This window comes from Choloepus didactylus, chromosome 4, assembly GCF_015220235.1.
Source record: "Choloepus didactylus isolate mChoDid1 chromosome 4, mChoDid1.pri, whole genome shotgun sequence".
Classification (NCBI taxonomy): domain Eukaryota; kingdom Metazoa; phylum Chordata; class Mammalia; order Pilosa; family Megalonychidae; genus Choloepus; species Choloepus didactylus.
Genome location: NC_051310.1, coordinates 142,147,724 through 142,164,107, shown reverse-complemented (window position 1 = coordinate 142,164,107; position 16,384 = coordinate 142,147,724).

Sequence of the window (16,384 nt, the reverse complement as noted above, 5' to 3'; positions counted from 1 at the left end):
TAGGTGCTTGCATGATATACTTCTAAGGCATGACACTGGTACAGGGAGTTGACAACAGAGTGGTATATGGGAAAAATCTACCTATTGCATACTAGGGACTATAATTAACAGGAATACCTTACTAGTGCCACACAAATACTAGGGACAAATAATTAAGGGCTGAAAAGAGCTATGAGATGTTTTGGGTCATGAGAATTGTTTAAAATGGAGAGTTATGAGGATTGTACAACTAAGTGATGATAATGTGAGATATTACTATGGACAGAACATATACTATGTGAAATTAGGAACCCCCTATTTCATAAGTCAAGCTCTCTATCTTGAGGCTTGCTGCTGTGAAAATGTATGGCTGTAGGGAGAGACTAAGTCCACCTATAATTATGCCTAGGAGTCACCTTCAGAGAACCTCTCTTGTTGCTCAAATGTGGACATTCGCTAAGCCCAACTCTGCAAATAAATTCATCACCCTCCCCCTGATGTGGGACAGGACACCCCAAGTGAGTGAGTCTCCCTGGCAACATGGGACATGGATTCCAGAAATGAGCCTGACCCTGGCATTGAGGGGTTGAGAATGCCTTTTTTACCAAAAGGGGGAAACGAAAGGCAACAAAATAAGGTTTCAGTGGCTAAGAGATTTCAAATAGAGTCAAGAGGCTGTCCTGGAGGTTACTTCTACGCAAGTTTCAGCTAGATATGCCAAATGGCCACAGTATGATAAGCCCAAGTCAACAGTAGTCCCGAAAACCCTAAAGAATACCCGGGTCCCTATCCTAGACTCTATAAAAGTTTCACTCACTAAGTTTATTCCTCAGAAACTTAAATCCTACAGAGAGCTCCTATGCCAGCTAAGTCACAAAACCCAGAGGCAATAGCCTCTTCGAGAACATCAACTAGATGTGTCCTCTTTGCTCATAAAGTTGACACCCCTTTTCAACATGAACAAGTTAGGGTGGTCACTGCCTAGACATCCCTGAAGATCAGAAAAGTGATTAAACTAGAGGAAGGGGTAGCAACAGACAAGATAGAATTTAACAAAGGGTTATGATTACTGAATCGCTGAATAATTTTCTTTTCCTTAGTTGCTTAGAATAGCTAGAAGGAAAAGAACTGAAATGGAACTGTAACCCATAACTTTCTTTGAAATTTGCTGTATAGCTACTTGTAAAAAAAATGTAAATATAAATAAATCAATAGAGATGGAAATAGATTAGTGGTTATGTAGGGCTGGGGAAGGATAGAGAGATTGAGAGATGACTGTTAGGGGGTATGGAGTTTTTCTTTTTGGAGTAAAGAAAATGTTCTGAAATTGATTGTGGTGATAAATGCACAACTCTGCTATTATACTAAAAGCCATTGATTGTACACTTTGGATGAATTGTACGGTATGTGAATATATCTCAATAAAACTACTTTAAGAAAAAAACACACTGAGATACCATTTCATAACACTAGAATGGGCTACTGTCAAAATAACGGAGAATTACAAGTGTTAGGGAGGATGTAGAAAAATAGTAACACTCAATCATTGCTGGAATGTAAAATGGTGAAGCCACTTTGAAGATAGTTCAGTAGTTCCTCAGAAAGTTAAGTATAGAATTATCATCTGACTCCCAGTTCTGGTATTTACCTAAGGGATTTGAAAGCAGGGACTCAAACAGATATTTACACACCAACATTCATAGCAGTGTTATTCACAATTGTCAAAAGATGGGAACAACCCAAGTGTCCATCAACAGATGAATGAATAAACAAAATGTGTTATATACATGCACAGAATATTATTCAGCCATAAAAAGGAATGAAGTTCTGATCTATGCAACAACATAGGTAAACCTTGAATACATCATGTTGAGTGAAATAAGCCAGACATGAAAGAACAAATATTGTGTGATCTCACTGATATAAAATAATGAGAATAAGCAAACCCATGGTGTCAGAATCTAGAATATAGTATACAAGGGACGGGGTGGGGATAGGGAATGGGAAGTTAATGCTTAACTTGTAGAGCTTCTATTTGGGTTGATTGTAAAGTTTGGGTAATGTATGGTGATGTTGATAGCACAACATTGTGAACATAATTCAAAGCAATGAATGCTTTATTTGAATATGATTTAAAAGGGAAATTTTAGGTTGTAAATTTATTACAAGAATAAAAATTTAAAAAACAAACATAGGAGTGTACAACACAAATAGTGAACCCTAGAGTAAACAGTGGACTATAGTTAATATTACAATTACAAATATGTTCTTTCATGAATTGTAACAAATGTACCACACTAATGCAAGGTGTTAATAGTAGGGTGATATGTAAGAGTCCTGTATTTTATGCATGGTTTCTCTATAAACCTACAACTTCTCTAATAAAAAAATACATTCCCAAACTTATGGGATGCTGTTAGTGCTCAGAGGGAAATGCATAGTTAGAAATTCCTTTATTAAAAAAAGAAGAAAGATCTTAAGTCAACAATCTAATATTCCAATTTAGGAAATTAGAAAAAGAACAAATTAAATCCAAAGCAAGCAGAAGGAAGAAAATAAATATTCAAGTGGAAAGAAATGAAATCATGAATAGAAAGAGAAAATTAATGAAACCAAAACTTTTCAGCCTACATTGACACACCCTAACTAGACTGACAAAAAGAAGGAAGGAAAGACAGAAAGGAAGAAAAGAAAGGAAGAAAAGAAAGGAAGGAAGGAAGGAAGGAAGGAAGGAAGGAAGGAAGGAAAAGAAAAAATTCAAATTACTAAAATCAAGGATGAAAGTGGGGATATCCCTACCAACCTTACAGAAATAAAAAGTTACATGAGAATGTTATGAAAAACTGTAAGCTAACAAATAAGATAACAGATGAAATGGGCAAATTCCTAAATGGATATGAATTGCCAAAAGTAATGCAAGAAACAGAAAATCTGAACAGACCTACAACAAGTAAAATGATTGAATTAGTAAATAGGAAACTTTCCACAAAGAAAAGCCCAGGCCCAGGGACGCGACTTCACTGGTTAATTCTACCAAACATTGTGAGCAAAATTAACAGTAACACTTCATAAACTCTTCTAGGAAACAGAAGAGAAAGAAACACTTCCCAACTCATTCGGTGAGGCCAGAATTACCCTAACACCAAAGCCAGATAAAGACATCACATGTAAAAGAAAATGACATACCAATACCCCTTATGAATTTAAATGCAAAATCTCTCAACAAAATGCTAACAAACCAAATCCAGCAACATATGAAAAGGACTCTATGTCACAACCAAGTGATATTTATCCCAGCAATGTGAGTTTGGTTAAACTATGAAAGCTTTATACTGGGCCCACGACATTCCTACCTGGTTCCAGGCCTTGCAGTTCAAAGACATTAGGTCAGTGCCAGGATACAATGTGGAGCCACGAAGCAGCCAACCACCCACATATGGACTGAAACTGGGCTCACTGGAGGGGCCATGTAAGTGCAGTGCAACAGAAGCACCCAACTGTAACATGCCAGACATTATTCTGATCTCTTTGAGTATCTCATCACACTGCATCTTCTTGACAACCCAGGAAGCCAAGTATTAATACCACTTCACCAATCAAGAAAATTTTGACTCATAGAAGTGAATGGTGCTCCCCCTGGTTAGATTGACATGGATGCCTGTTTTTAATAGTATTTCTAATCCTTAAGTTTGCAAACATTGGAAGAACACTTCTGTAGTTTGGTCAGCAGAAACGGAATACAGAGCATTCTCCTTGAATGGCAAATGGGATATTTTAAGCACGAAAGATTAGGTGACTTTATTCAAAGTCAATAACAAATTAAGGACTGGAAAATATCCTGACAGTTGCTTCAGTATTCCTCCACTTAGACAGACCTTATCCTCATATAAAATAAAATGTCATAAATTTAGGGGGTGTACCGTATTTACTGTGTCCCTTTGCTCATCTAGTTGCCATAATAGAATGTTTCACTCTCCCGGGTGATACTATTCAGCCTATCTTTGATTCTGCCACAAATACTGACTTCACTACCATTCACAATAGCTAGACCAATGGTCATTTCCTTTAGTTTTGCATAGAATAATATTATTCCTCTATCAATGAGCTCTGATTGGCATTGTGATCAGTACTACTTTTATTCCCTGGGCTCCATAGAGCAACAGCTGTGTCCAACAAATTTAATAAGAGTGACTCCCAAACCCAACTAAGGTTTTCCCCAAGAATAGATACCCCAGATAGTCTAAAGAGAAAGGCACATAAATGAGGACTAATATTCTGTCTGTGACAGGAGGAAAATCCTCTTGACTTCACAGAGGTTCAAACACTCCCACAGAAAGAACTGAGTGCTCTGTCACACTCTCTGGGTCAGGGACTCCCCCCAGGGGCTGCCCTTGGAAAGGTGTCAGGGCCATCATGATGGAGCCTTTTGAAACCTTGCATCAGAGAACCCAGGGACATCTAGTCTGGTGACTGAGACTCCTCACTCACTGAGGAACAGCCAAATAACCAGCCAGCTGTCATTCTCCAGGACACTCTTCTGCCTCCCATCCACACGTGCTTACTGGACCTGCCTTTTAGCACAAGTGTCAGTGGTGTTTTACTGAAATCAACCTGAAAAACCACAATGCCATCTTTCATAAGTCTCATCTCTCACTTGGACTAGAAAAAGCTGCAAGTCTACTTCCCTCCAGCCTCAATCCTTCCAATTCATCTCAGTGCTGCTGCCAGGAGCATAGAAAATAAAAATCTGATCATTTTGACCCCTTTGATTAAAAACCAAGGTTAGAGCACCCCAGATGCAGAATGAAGTCTAAACTTCTTGCAAGACGTTTAAGGGCCTTCACAACTTGTCACTAACCCACCTTTGGAGCAATATCCTCAACAGTTTTTTCCCATACCCTGGTCCTGGCCTCCACAAAGAGCTCACATTCCCCTGAAGCTGCTGCACATTTTCATTATATATGATTTTTCCTTTACTATTCCATTTACCTAAAATCCATTTCCATCTCATCTCATCCACCTAACAAGCTCTCAATTATTCTTTGAGAATGAATGCAAATGTAACTCCTCTGAAGGCTTTCCCAAATATCCCTAGTCAAACTAATACTCCTTCCTCTGTAACCCTATATACTGCACTAATACTGACTCCCCAAAGTCATTAGATGGCAAAGCCAAGACTCAAACAAACCCAGGTCTTCTGACTCCAGATCCTAAGTTCTTTCTACTAGACCATAATACCAATGCAATCATGCTTTAATTCTGACTCCTAAATACCTAACCAGTGGCAGGTACTCATTCAACATGCATTGAATGAATGAATTACAACCTATAGGTACCTTCTTCCACCCTCTCCACACCCCATTCTCCACACTAGACTTTATGAAGGAAGCACTGCTTCTTAAATGCCTCCAACTCATGGGCTATTAGGCATATTCTAATCATACTGTCTAATCATGCCCCAGTTTAGGGATATCCAAGCTATGCATCTTGTAATTGTGTGGGTCCTTAGATGGTGTTTGTTTGGCAAGGAATAAGGGAGAGGAAAAAGAAAGCAATGCATTATGTCCAGGGAGACGCCTGGCCCAAGGAAGCACGTCCAACTCCCCAGCACACCTCTTAATACAGCCTCTGAGAATCTGAGCCCTCCAGGGGCTGGTAGCCAAGTCTGAGCTGAAAGCATCACATGTTGTTTGGGAGAAAGAAGTCAGGGTGTCCATGGCAATATAAATACAGAGACAGGACAAGCAGGCCCTAAGAGGCGATGCCAAGCCCAAAGAAGTCAGAGGGCTCTGGGTTAGGAATCTATTCTCAGTCAAAGAAAAAAAAAAAAAAAAAAACAGTAGAAGATGAAAAAAGAATCAACTTCTTTATTTTGCCTTTTCACAAAGAAACTCTCTTCAAGAAGCAGCAAATAAAAATGTACCTCCCCACCCCCATCCACTGAGTGCTGAGTAGGACACTGAGATAACAGTCCTGAAAGGAAAAATAAATAATTCAAGATGAACTTTTCTGCCCTAGGCTGAGGGTCTGAAAATCATCCAATCTGCCAGCAATATTCTATCTGCCAACCCACCTGCAAAGAAAGGCACCATTTAAGATGGCTGTTATACAAAACACACACTCATGGGCTCACTCAAAGCCTGGTAAGGAAGGAGGAAAGCGGGAAAGCAAACGAAATATTCTGGCACAAGATTTTTGGACTTTAGGAATTCCACAACAAAGACTTTGCCAAGATCTACTTGACAGGATTTAGAGAGAGTTAAAAAAGTGAGTATTTGCAGAAATCAATGTGAGAATAAGCATAGTCTGTTTGAGACGTGGTTTCAGAGGCTCAGGCTATTCTCACACCTTCATATATGGAACTGCCACTCCAAAGGACAAAGAATCAGAAAGCTGGTTTGTATAAAGCAATACTGTTACTCCATAATGGAAAAAGAATGCCAGCCAATGAGGAGACAGAATTATGCAGCCTGAGGAAGAGGGCTGGAGCTGGCTTTTATGGAACTTACCTTCACTTTAATTATAAACGTTTCAGGACAGAGCTGAGTTTCTTTAGGGTCCAGCCAAAACCTTCATTTCAGAAAAAAATAATGCTGATGATTAACCTGATCTTGTATAACCAGAACACACTGTAAATCATAGATACTCTAACATCTTATTCTTTTTCATATAACAAAAAAAAAGTGGCAAATAAATAAGGTCAAGTGGACCATCAATGCAGCTAAAAAGGAAAATTGTGTTCCCCTTCTCTAATATCATCACATTCCCCAGTGAGGAGTTCAGATGTTTGCCCTCCTGAGTTTCTCTGATTGCCATGGATGGGTTCATTGAATTGCAGGCAGGAATTGCATTCTCTTAACAAATATTTCTTGAGTACCCCTACTACGAGCTAGTCATGGTACATCATGCTGTGGAGACAAAGATGAATAGGAAATGGCCCCGAATGTCAATGTGTTCACAGTTAGGTGAATTTCATCCAGGTTGACCAGCTGCTGCCCTCATTTTGGCCCCGGCACTCCTGGCTTCTATGGCTCTCTATTTACCCTTAGCTGACATGATCTGTCACTGCCATGTCACTGCCAACTGAGACCCTGAACTCTCACCTCTCTCAGCTCATATAAATCCAACCACCTATGGATGGAAGCCTTACAATTGCTTCAAGCACCAACTGAGACAGGCACTTTCTTTCCCAAATTACCCACCCATCCAACATGCTCCCCTTCCTAATTGTCCCTTTTCTTTCAGTACTAGTCCATTCTTTCAGTCTCCCAGACTTTACTTCCAACTTCACCAGGTCCTACCATCTGTCATGCAGAATGACATTTGCATTCTCCTGTGGGTTCATTTCAGCTTTCACCACCTATATCTAGGTCTCATTACCTTACACACAAAATAACTGGCTTATCTGCCCCCTTCCAACTCATTTTTTTCATAACCTTACCAAGATACTTTTTTTCTAAAAGCAGCCATCATTATTTTCCTGCTCATGAAATTCAGTGGCTTTCATTTGTCAAACATAACGCTTTGAAAACCCTCAACTGTCTGAACTTTCCCTGCCTACACAATGCTATTCCCAACTATTCCCCATCCCCTGACTTCTGTTCTAGTCAGGTTTGCCCTTATTCAAACTGTCCCCCACCTCCCCAAACCACACAGCCATTGTCCAAGGATACACTGCGTCTAATCAAGTATCCATCAAGCCCCTTCTGTGTAATACACACTGCACTGGACACTGGGGAGCTGCAGAGAACGTTACAGGCAACTGTCTGGCCTTCGTGGTCTTACCATCTAGTGTTGTGACACTTGGCTAAGCTCTTAGAAAAAGTTTGATGCTTTTCTCATACTTCATACCTTTAAAAAAAACCTAAGTGAAGAATAGAGTTTGGCATTAAAAAATAAATAAATAATGAAAGTACGAAAATTCAATGAATATTTTTCCAATCTGTTTGGAAACAGACTTCCAAAATAGGTAGCATAAAAGAAATGATAGAATGGAAAACTCCTTCATAGCCTCATCACCTCCATGAATCTTTCTCTAATGAATCTAATTCAAAGATTCATCCATTCCAGAACTTCCTTCCCTAAATATCTATGGCCCTTAGAATCAGGTAGACCAGTGCTTGGTGATGCACCTTTATCTTGTGCATAATAATCTTGCCCTCCAGAGAATTCTACTCTAAACAGGGAGACAAAGTTTTGCCTGGTTTCTTCTGTAGCCCTCACAAGAGTAGGCAGTGTGCAAGCTTCATCAATATACCGGAGTGAATGAAACAACATCCAGATTCAAATGTTCACACTTAAAGACTGACTTGAGTAATTCAAAAGCTCAGGTGATCCAAAAAGTCATTACAGCAATCTTTCACTTCAATATGCGTTAACATTTTCAAGTAGAAGAGATCCTGACTTTTTTTGAGATTGGCTTCCTTTCCAAGACTTTCCTGCCCATGTTCCAAAGGGGGACAGTCAGAAAGAAAAGGGCAGAAAAGCAAAGGGTAATCTGTGAACTAGATTATATAGAGTCATTTGTTTCTCAAATTCCCTCTCAATGACATTTTTATCATATGAGCCTCAAGTAAACTTGTCAGCAGACATCATGTGGTCTTCTGGAGCCAAAGTCTCCACAAGTTTTGACATGACTCTTAGATTCTGGCACAACTATTTTTAGTGAAATAACATTGCCTTGCTCCTGTGACATTTCCCAGAACAATGGTAAATCTGAGATCAGAGGGATTTTTTTTTTTATTATTATTTAAACCTTTGCTCAATTAGACAGTCAAAAGACAGCCATATTATGAATGTGCTGGCTTCAAGGAAACAGCTGGAGAGATTGAAAAGGAATCAGGTCCCAGTTGTGTTCTTCCTTGAGGCAGCAGCTTACTCAGATTGGAAAATTAGGACCAAAAAAGATAGACTGGTTTGATTCTTGGTTGCGGGACACTGATTACGTGCTTCAACTTGGCGGGCCTGGGCTGGGGGACCTGATCAGCCCCTGGGGAGGGTGGTGGGCACGGGCGACAGCACCCTGTACAGCCCCCCGGGCCTGGGAAAGTGAGGCCGGAGGCAGGCCCCATTTCCTCACCCAAAATACCACTGTTAGGGGAGGCTTGCCAGAGGGAACCGCCTTTTCCCCACCCCCTTATCTTGCCCGGACACTCCCCGTTGCCAGTGCAACTCCCATCACCACCAGTGCGCATACATTGTTGCCAGACACCGTTACCGGAGCAACTCTCACCCCTTTTCAATCAACCTCCGCGCCCTCTCAGAACCAATCCAAGCCTTTAACCTCTACAGCTACCCCGCCCTCTAAACGCCCAATATAAGCTTGTACTCTCCCCTAATAAACTCTCTTGGTTTCTTCACCCTAAAAGAATCGTGTCCCGCCTGTTCCTTTCTCGCCGCCCTCCATACTTTGCACGCCCCCGCCGGGGACCTGGCCAAGTCCCCCGCCTTGCCCTCGCCTCCGGGAAAGAGCCCCCGCCGCCGGTACCCTCCAAGCAATCCTGAGAGCCTAGGATTTAGCAACCGGCCGCCACCCCCCCTCACAGACGAATCAACTGCGACCGCAACTGGCGCCCAACGTGGGGCACCTGGGATTAAAAGTCCTCTCCACGCAGCGGTCCAGTAAAACCACCCGCTCGCCCGGACGCCTCTCCAGCTCCCCTTCTCCTCGCCTGCAAATCCAGTACCAGCGACTCGCCACCTCTGACGCTCCCTACTCCAAGATGACAACCAACCCTCCGCGACCTCACCGCCACCGGTCAACCCGCCGACCGCGAGGCCCTTCTCGATCGCCTGAACATCGCACCAACCTCGAGCTCCAGCTTCTCTAAACCTCCAACTTTAAACCCCCCACCCTCGTCCATCCCACAAGCAGCAAGGCCCCTGTCGAGCGCCCGGGCGCCACACCAACGCCGAGCTCCAGCCTCGCTGAGCCACCGTCAACCCCTTTTTCCCCTCCCCGACCTCCCCCTTCCCTCATCCCTTAGCGGACCTCTCCGGTAAGCTTCTTCCTTTAATTAGAAAAGAAGGGGGAAATGCGGGACACTGATTACGTGCTTCAACTTGGCGGGCCTGGGCTGGGGGACCTGATCAGCCCCTGGGGAGGGTGGTGGGCACGGGCGACAGCGCCCTCTACAGCCCCCCGGGCCTGGGAAAGTGAGGCCGGAGGCAGGCCCCATTTCCTCACCCAAAATACCACTGTTAGGGGAGGCTTGCCAGAGGGAACCGCCTTTTCCCCACCCCCTTATCCTGCCCGGACACTCCCCGTTGCCAGTGCAACTCCCATCACCACCAGTGCGCATACATTGTTGCCAGACACCGTTACCGGAGCAACTCTCACCCCTTTTCAATCAACCTCCGCGCCCTCTCAGAACCAATCCAAGCCTTTAACCTCTACAGCTACCCCGCCCTCTAAACGCCCGATATAAGCTTGTACTCTCCCCTAATAAACTCTCTCTCTCTTGGTTTCTTCACCCTAAAAGAACCGTGTCCCGCCTGTTCCTTTCTCGCCGCCCTCCATACTTTGCACGCCCCCGCCGGGGACCTGGCCAAGTCCCCCGCCTCGCCCTCGCCTCCGGGAAAGAGCCCCCGCCGCCGGTACCCTCCAAGCAATCCTGAGAGCCTAGGATTTAGCAACCGGCCGCCACCCCCCCCCCACAGACGAATCAACTGCGACCGCACTTGGTCTCTAAGAACTGGAAAGCCTCGATCCACTCTAAATGAAACAGAACATTTTGAAAAGCATATCTCACCTTAATATTGCCATTATGGTTCTGATCTTTTCTCATATCTACTATGCACATTCTGGAAAGGCCATTTAAACCCCCAAAGCTAAATTCAAAATGGAAATGAAAATTCCGCGAACTCTCACTGCACAAAACCATGCTGCTATTCAAAGTTTCTCATACTTTTTAATTATTTGCTGCTATTTAGCCATTTACAAATCTCTAGTTTCACAACCCTAAAGTGATTGTCTTCACCTGAATAAGCCATAGTGAGAACTGGTTTCAAACATCTCACCAATAGTCCAATATTACAACCATGATGTTTTTCAACAAATGTTATCTACAACCTGGAGCTACATTTCTCATATCATAATCATCAAATAGTAAAATTACTGTCCTCTGCCCTTTCCCAACCACATCTGTAGTGTTCTTTTCAAGGACATCCATAGGCTGCCTGTAAACATGTACTTAGTGACCTGGTCCAGAACTTACCAGAGACCTCTCTTAGAAATACTGAATTGGGGAAATGAAACACTGAATTGGTGGGTTCTGGGAAAGAAGTTGAGGGTCATGGGGTGACTTGGGGCTCAGATGGCTATTATGGACCAGGTACAAAGCTGAAGTCATGGAAAAGTCAGCCAGTAGAAAGAGGAAAATAAATTTGATACACAGTGAGAAGAGACACCATAAATGAAAGACCACAGAGCCTCCATTCCAAGAGGCTTGCTGTATTTCACTGCCTGCTCCTGGGTACCCTGTGTCCTTATAAAAAATCCTCCTTTAAATGAGATAAAATGAATGGGTCTCTGTTTCTTAAAATCAAAGAAGTAAAACCCAAAATCATTGGTGAGGCTGTGGAAGAGACTTCCTCACTCTGTTGGAGAATGAAGGAGACCAGTTTCCCAAACCTACATGATGATAGAAACCACTTGGCACACTTGTTAAAAGCTCAGATTGCCAGAAGGCACCTTTCTTGCAGATTCTGACTCCCAAGTTCTTGCTCAGGGACCAAGAATACACAGACAATTCTTATGACCAGGCAAGTTTGGTTAACACTAGATTAGGTATGTTCTGAGATGCTTTCAATTCCAAGGTCAACACACACGAATTGATCACTTCTGCACACACAGCAGTATTTTAAGTGCACAGATGTGGAGTTAAAGACACATTTCATGTCCTCAGGAAACAAAAAAAATCAATTTCTGCACTCTTCAGACAAAGAGAAAATAGAGAAAAATAGGGGAAAGTTTTAGGGGCTGAGGAACAGAGCCAATATACACATGTGTGCATTTGTGTGTGCTGCACTTTGATCTAATTTAAGAGATTAGAACAAACTCTCTCAAAAAATGTTTGAACTATGCCTGCATTGTATAATTAAATCCATACAACTTGGTAAAAATATAGGTTCTACCTCTCCAGTACATACAGCTAAACATTACAGTTATATGTTGCAGGCAGTAAAATAGTCCACTTGAATAAGACCAAGAAAACAGCTATTACAAATATGGTCATGTAAAGGATTTGAAAGTCGAGATTCTAGAAGAATAGTATAGACCAAAATTAATTTAATGTAAACTCTTCAAAGTTGCTGCAATAGCGCTAAAACCAAATTCCACATGCAATGTGATCCAAATCCACAAAATATATCAGGGGCTTTGGAAGAACAGATATAAGCTTTAGGCTGATTTGGACCTTTGCTTTGTTTCAGCTTCTAGTTCTAACAGAAACTGTAAATAATTGCATGACTCTAACTTAGAAAGCTCTCTCTCTCCTGAAAGCAATCTAACCTCCTCCTTCAAAGATAGGCCTTCAACCCCCAGAAGCCCTGAAATACGCAAGGTTCCATTGTGGTTAGGAGCTTAATATTTGATTCTGATAGGTATGGCTAAAATCTTACTAGTTCTGTGACCTTGGAGGGCAAGTTCCTTAACCTCTGACTGTCTGCTTCCTAATCTAAACGCAATAAAAACAGCTACCTCTCAGAAGTGCTGTGAGAATTAAATCAGGTAATATATAGATGGCACTTAACATAGTCTGGCATGTCATCAAACCTCGATAAATGGGAGCTATATGCATATTTAGGAGATTGTGCTGGAAGGACCATTGGGATCAATCACCTGTACAAGTGAAGAAATTTAGGCTCTAGAACAATAAGTTGCTAGTTAGGGAGTGGAAGAGCTTAAGAAAAGAACCCAATCTTAAGCTACCCAGTCAGTGTTCTGAGAACACCATTTCATTGAGTGATTCCATTCAATTGGAATTACATTCTTTTAAGGCATTCCCTGGAAATTGATTGGAATGTGTCACACTTTTGCAGAATTTTTTTTTCCTGGCAATTTTATTGAGATATAGTCACATACCATACAATCAATGAAAGTGTACAATCAGTTGTTCACAGTATCATCATAGAGTTGTACATTCATCACCAAAATTAATTTTTGAACATTTTCGTTACTACAAAAAATAAACATAAGAATAAAAATAAAAGTTAAGAAAAAACACCCAAAACATCCAATACCTTTCTTCCCCCACATTATTCATTTACTTTTTGTCCCCATCTTTCTACTCATCTGTCCATTCACTGGATAAAAGGAGTGTGAGCCACAAGATTTTCACAATCACACAGTCATACAGTATAAGCTACATAGTTATAAAATCATCTTCAAGAATCAAGGCTAGTGGGTTGCAGTTCAACAGTTTCAGGTATTTCCTTCTAGCTATTCTAATATACTAAAAACTAACAAGGGATATCTATATAATGCATAAGAATAATCTCCAGAATGATCTCTCAACTCCATTTGAAATCTCTCAGCCACTGAAACTTTATTTTGTTTCATTTCTCTTCCCCCTTTTGGTCAAGAAGACTTTCTAAATCCCATGATGCTGGAACCAGGCTCAACCTTGGGAGTCATGACCCACATTGCCATGATTGATTTCTTCTAAAAGAAATAGAATGCAAACTAAAGAAATGGAGAGATATTCAGTGGCTCATAGCCAGGAAGGCTAAATGTCATTAAGATATCTGATCTATAGTTTAATGTAATTCCCATGAAAATTCCAACAATCTGCTTTGCAGACCTGGAGAAGCTAGTCATCAAATCTATTTGGAAGGGAAAGATGCCTCAAATTGCTAAAAATATTCTAAAAAAAAAAAAAAAAAAAGAAGTGGGAGAGGACTTAACACTGCCTGACTTTGAAGCAAGCCTACTATAAAGCCACAGTAGTCAAAACAGCATGGTATTGGCACAAAGATAGACATATCAATCAATGGAATCAAATTGAGAATTTGGAAATAGATGCCCAGATCTATGGTCAACTGATTTTTATAAGGCCCCAAAATCCACTGAGTTGTGACATAACAGCCTCTTTAATAAATGGGGCTGGGAGAATTGGATATCTATATCTAAAAGAATGAAAGAGGACCCCTATCTAACACACTATACAAAAATTAATTCAGCATGAATCAAAGATCTCCTCTAAGAAGATAATGTAGGGAAACATCTTCAAGACCTAGTATTAGGAGGTCACTTCTTAGACCTGACACCTAAAGCACAAGCAACAACAGAAAAAAATAGATAAATGGGAACTCCTCAGAATTAAAAGCTTCTGCACCTCAAAGGAATTTGTCAAAAAGGTAAAGAGACAGCCAACTCAATGGGAGAAAATACTCGGAAATAATCTATCTGATAAGAGACTGATATCTTGTGTATATAAAGAAATCTTATAATTCAATGGCATTAGTATAAATAGCCCAATTATAAAATGGGCAAAAGATATGAAAAGACATTTCTCTGAAGAGAAAATTCAAAAGGCTAAAAAGCACATGAAAAAATGTTTACTTCACTAATTATTAGGGAGATGCAAATCAAGACCACAATGAGGTATCATCTCACACCAATAAGAATGGCTGCCATTAAGCAAATGGGGAACTACAAATGCTGGAGGGGATGTGGAAAAATTGGAACTCTTATTCATTGCTGGTGGGACTGTATAACGGTTCAGCCACTCTGGAAAACAGTTTGGTGGTTCATCAGAAAACTAGGTATTGAGTTACCCTACAATCCAGCCATTTCATTTCTCAGTATTTACCCAGAGGACCTGAAAGCAGTGACATGAACAGATATTTGCACACCAATGTTCATAGCGGCATTGTTCACAATTGTCAAGAGATGGAGGCAACCTAAATGTCCTACATCAGATGAGTGGATAATTAAACTGTGTTACATACATACAATGGAATACTACATGGCAGTGAGATAGAACAAGGTCGTGAAACATATGACAACATGGATGAACCTCAAGGACATAATGTTGAGTGAAGTAAATCAGATACAAAAGGAGAGATATTGTATGATACCACTAATGTGAACTCTTTAAAAAAATGTAAAACAAGTGTTATATACTGTAAAATATAGGGGACCTAGAGACAGGCAGTGAAGGGGTAATGATAATCTAATAAGAACAGGTAAGATATTGAGGGTAATCTTAATGATATGGAAAATGCCCAGGAATGATTATGGTTCATTAATTTTCTTGGGGCATATTGGAAGCAATGTAGTTATTTCAGGATACTTGTTTTTCTTATTCCTTTGTTTTGTTTTGTTTGAAATTTTTTTTAATTTTTTGATAAAGTTAAAAAAATCTTTGCTTTTTGTAAATGAAATTTGCTTAGAAAAAAAAGAGCTAAAAATATGTTTAAACAATTATCTCATAATGCCCCTGCCACTTTACTAAAAGATACATTGGAATTTATGGAGTTTTTTCCCCTAAGCTTTGAGACTGTAGTCAATTTCATGATTTCTGCTCCATTTAAGGGTTTAAACTAATTACCCAAAACAGCATGGACTTTGAAGTCAAACAAACCTTTGTTCCAATTCTTGTTCGGCCTCTCAATTCCTAGGGGACCTTAGGCAAATGATTAGTAGTTATAAGTTGCACTAATTAAATTCATTTATTCATTTAATTTATTGAGCGCATGATATGTTGCAGGCACTGTTCTTGGCAATGGGGAAAGAGCAGTGGATAAGATAAAATCCCTGCCCTCAAGGACTACCTATCAACACATAAATAAATACGAAAACCTCAGAGTGATGAGCACTGGGAAGAAAATAAAACAGAGTGACAGGATAGAGGTGTGGTCAGAAAAGACCTCACTAAAAAAGTGACTCTGGAGCTGAGTTCTGCATGGTGCTAAGGAGACAACTGTGCTGATGCATAGGCAGATGGAACTGCAGGTGCAAAGGCCCTGAGGTTGGAAGAGCCTGGTATATTTCAAGAATTCACTCACTGTGGCCAGAGCACACTGGAAAATGAAGGAAACTGCTGAAAGTATGGTCCAAGATCACTATGATGCATACAAAGGGCTTAACACATATAAGAGTTTAATAAATGACAGCCATAAGTGTTATTTTGAAGATCAAAGCCGATGCTTGTACACCATAATATACAGCAGATAGCATCCTCAATAATCGTTGGTAGATGTCACTACACAATAAAAGTAACCAATGTAAAATTCTTAATACAGTGCTTGGCACATAGTAAGCATTCAAAACCTTACTTTTTAAAAAAGTCAAAATATCATTAATATTATTATGTAAAATATTAATATAGTAAGTGTTTAAAAGATAATTGTATACTTGTCAAATGAATGAGGAAATCAAGCAACATAGTAACCAGTAGCA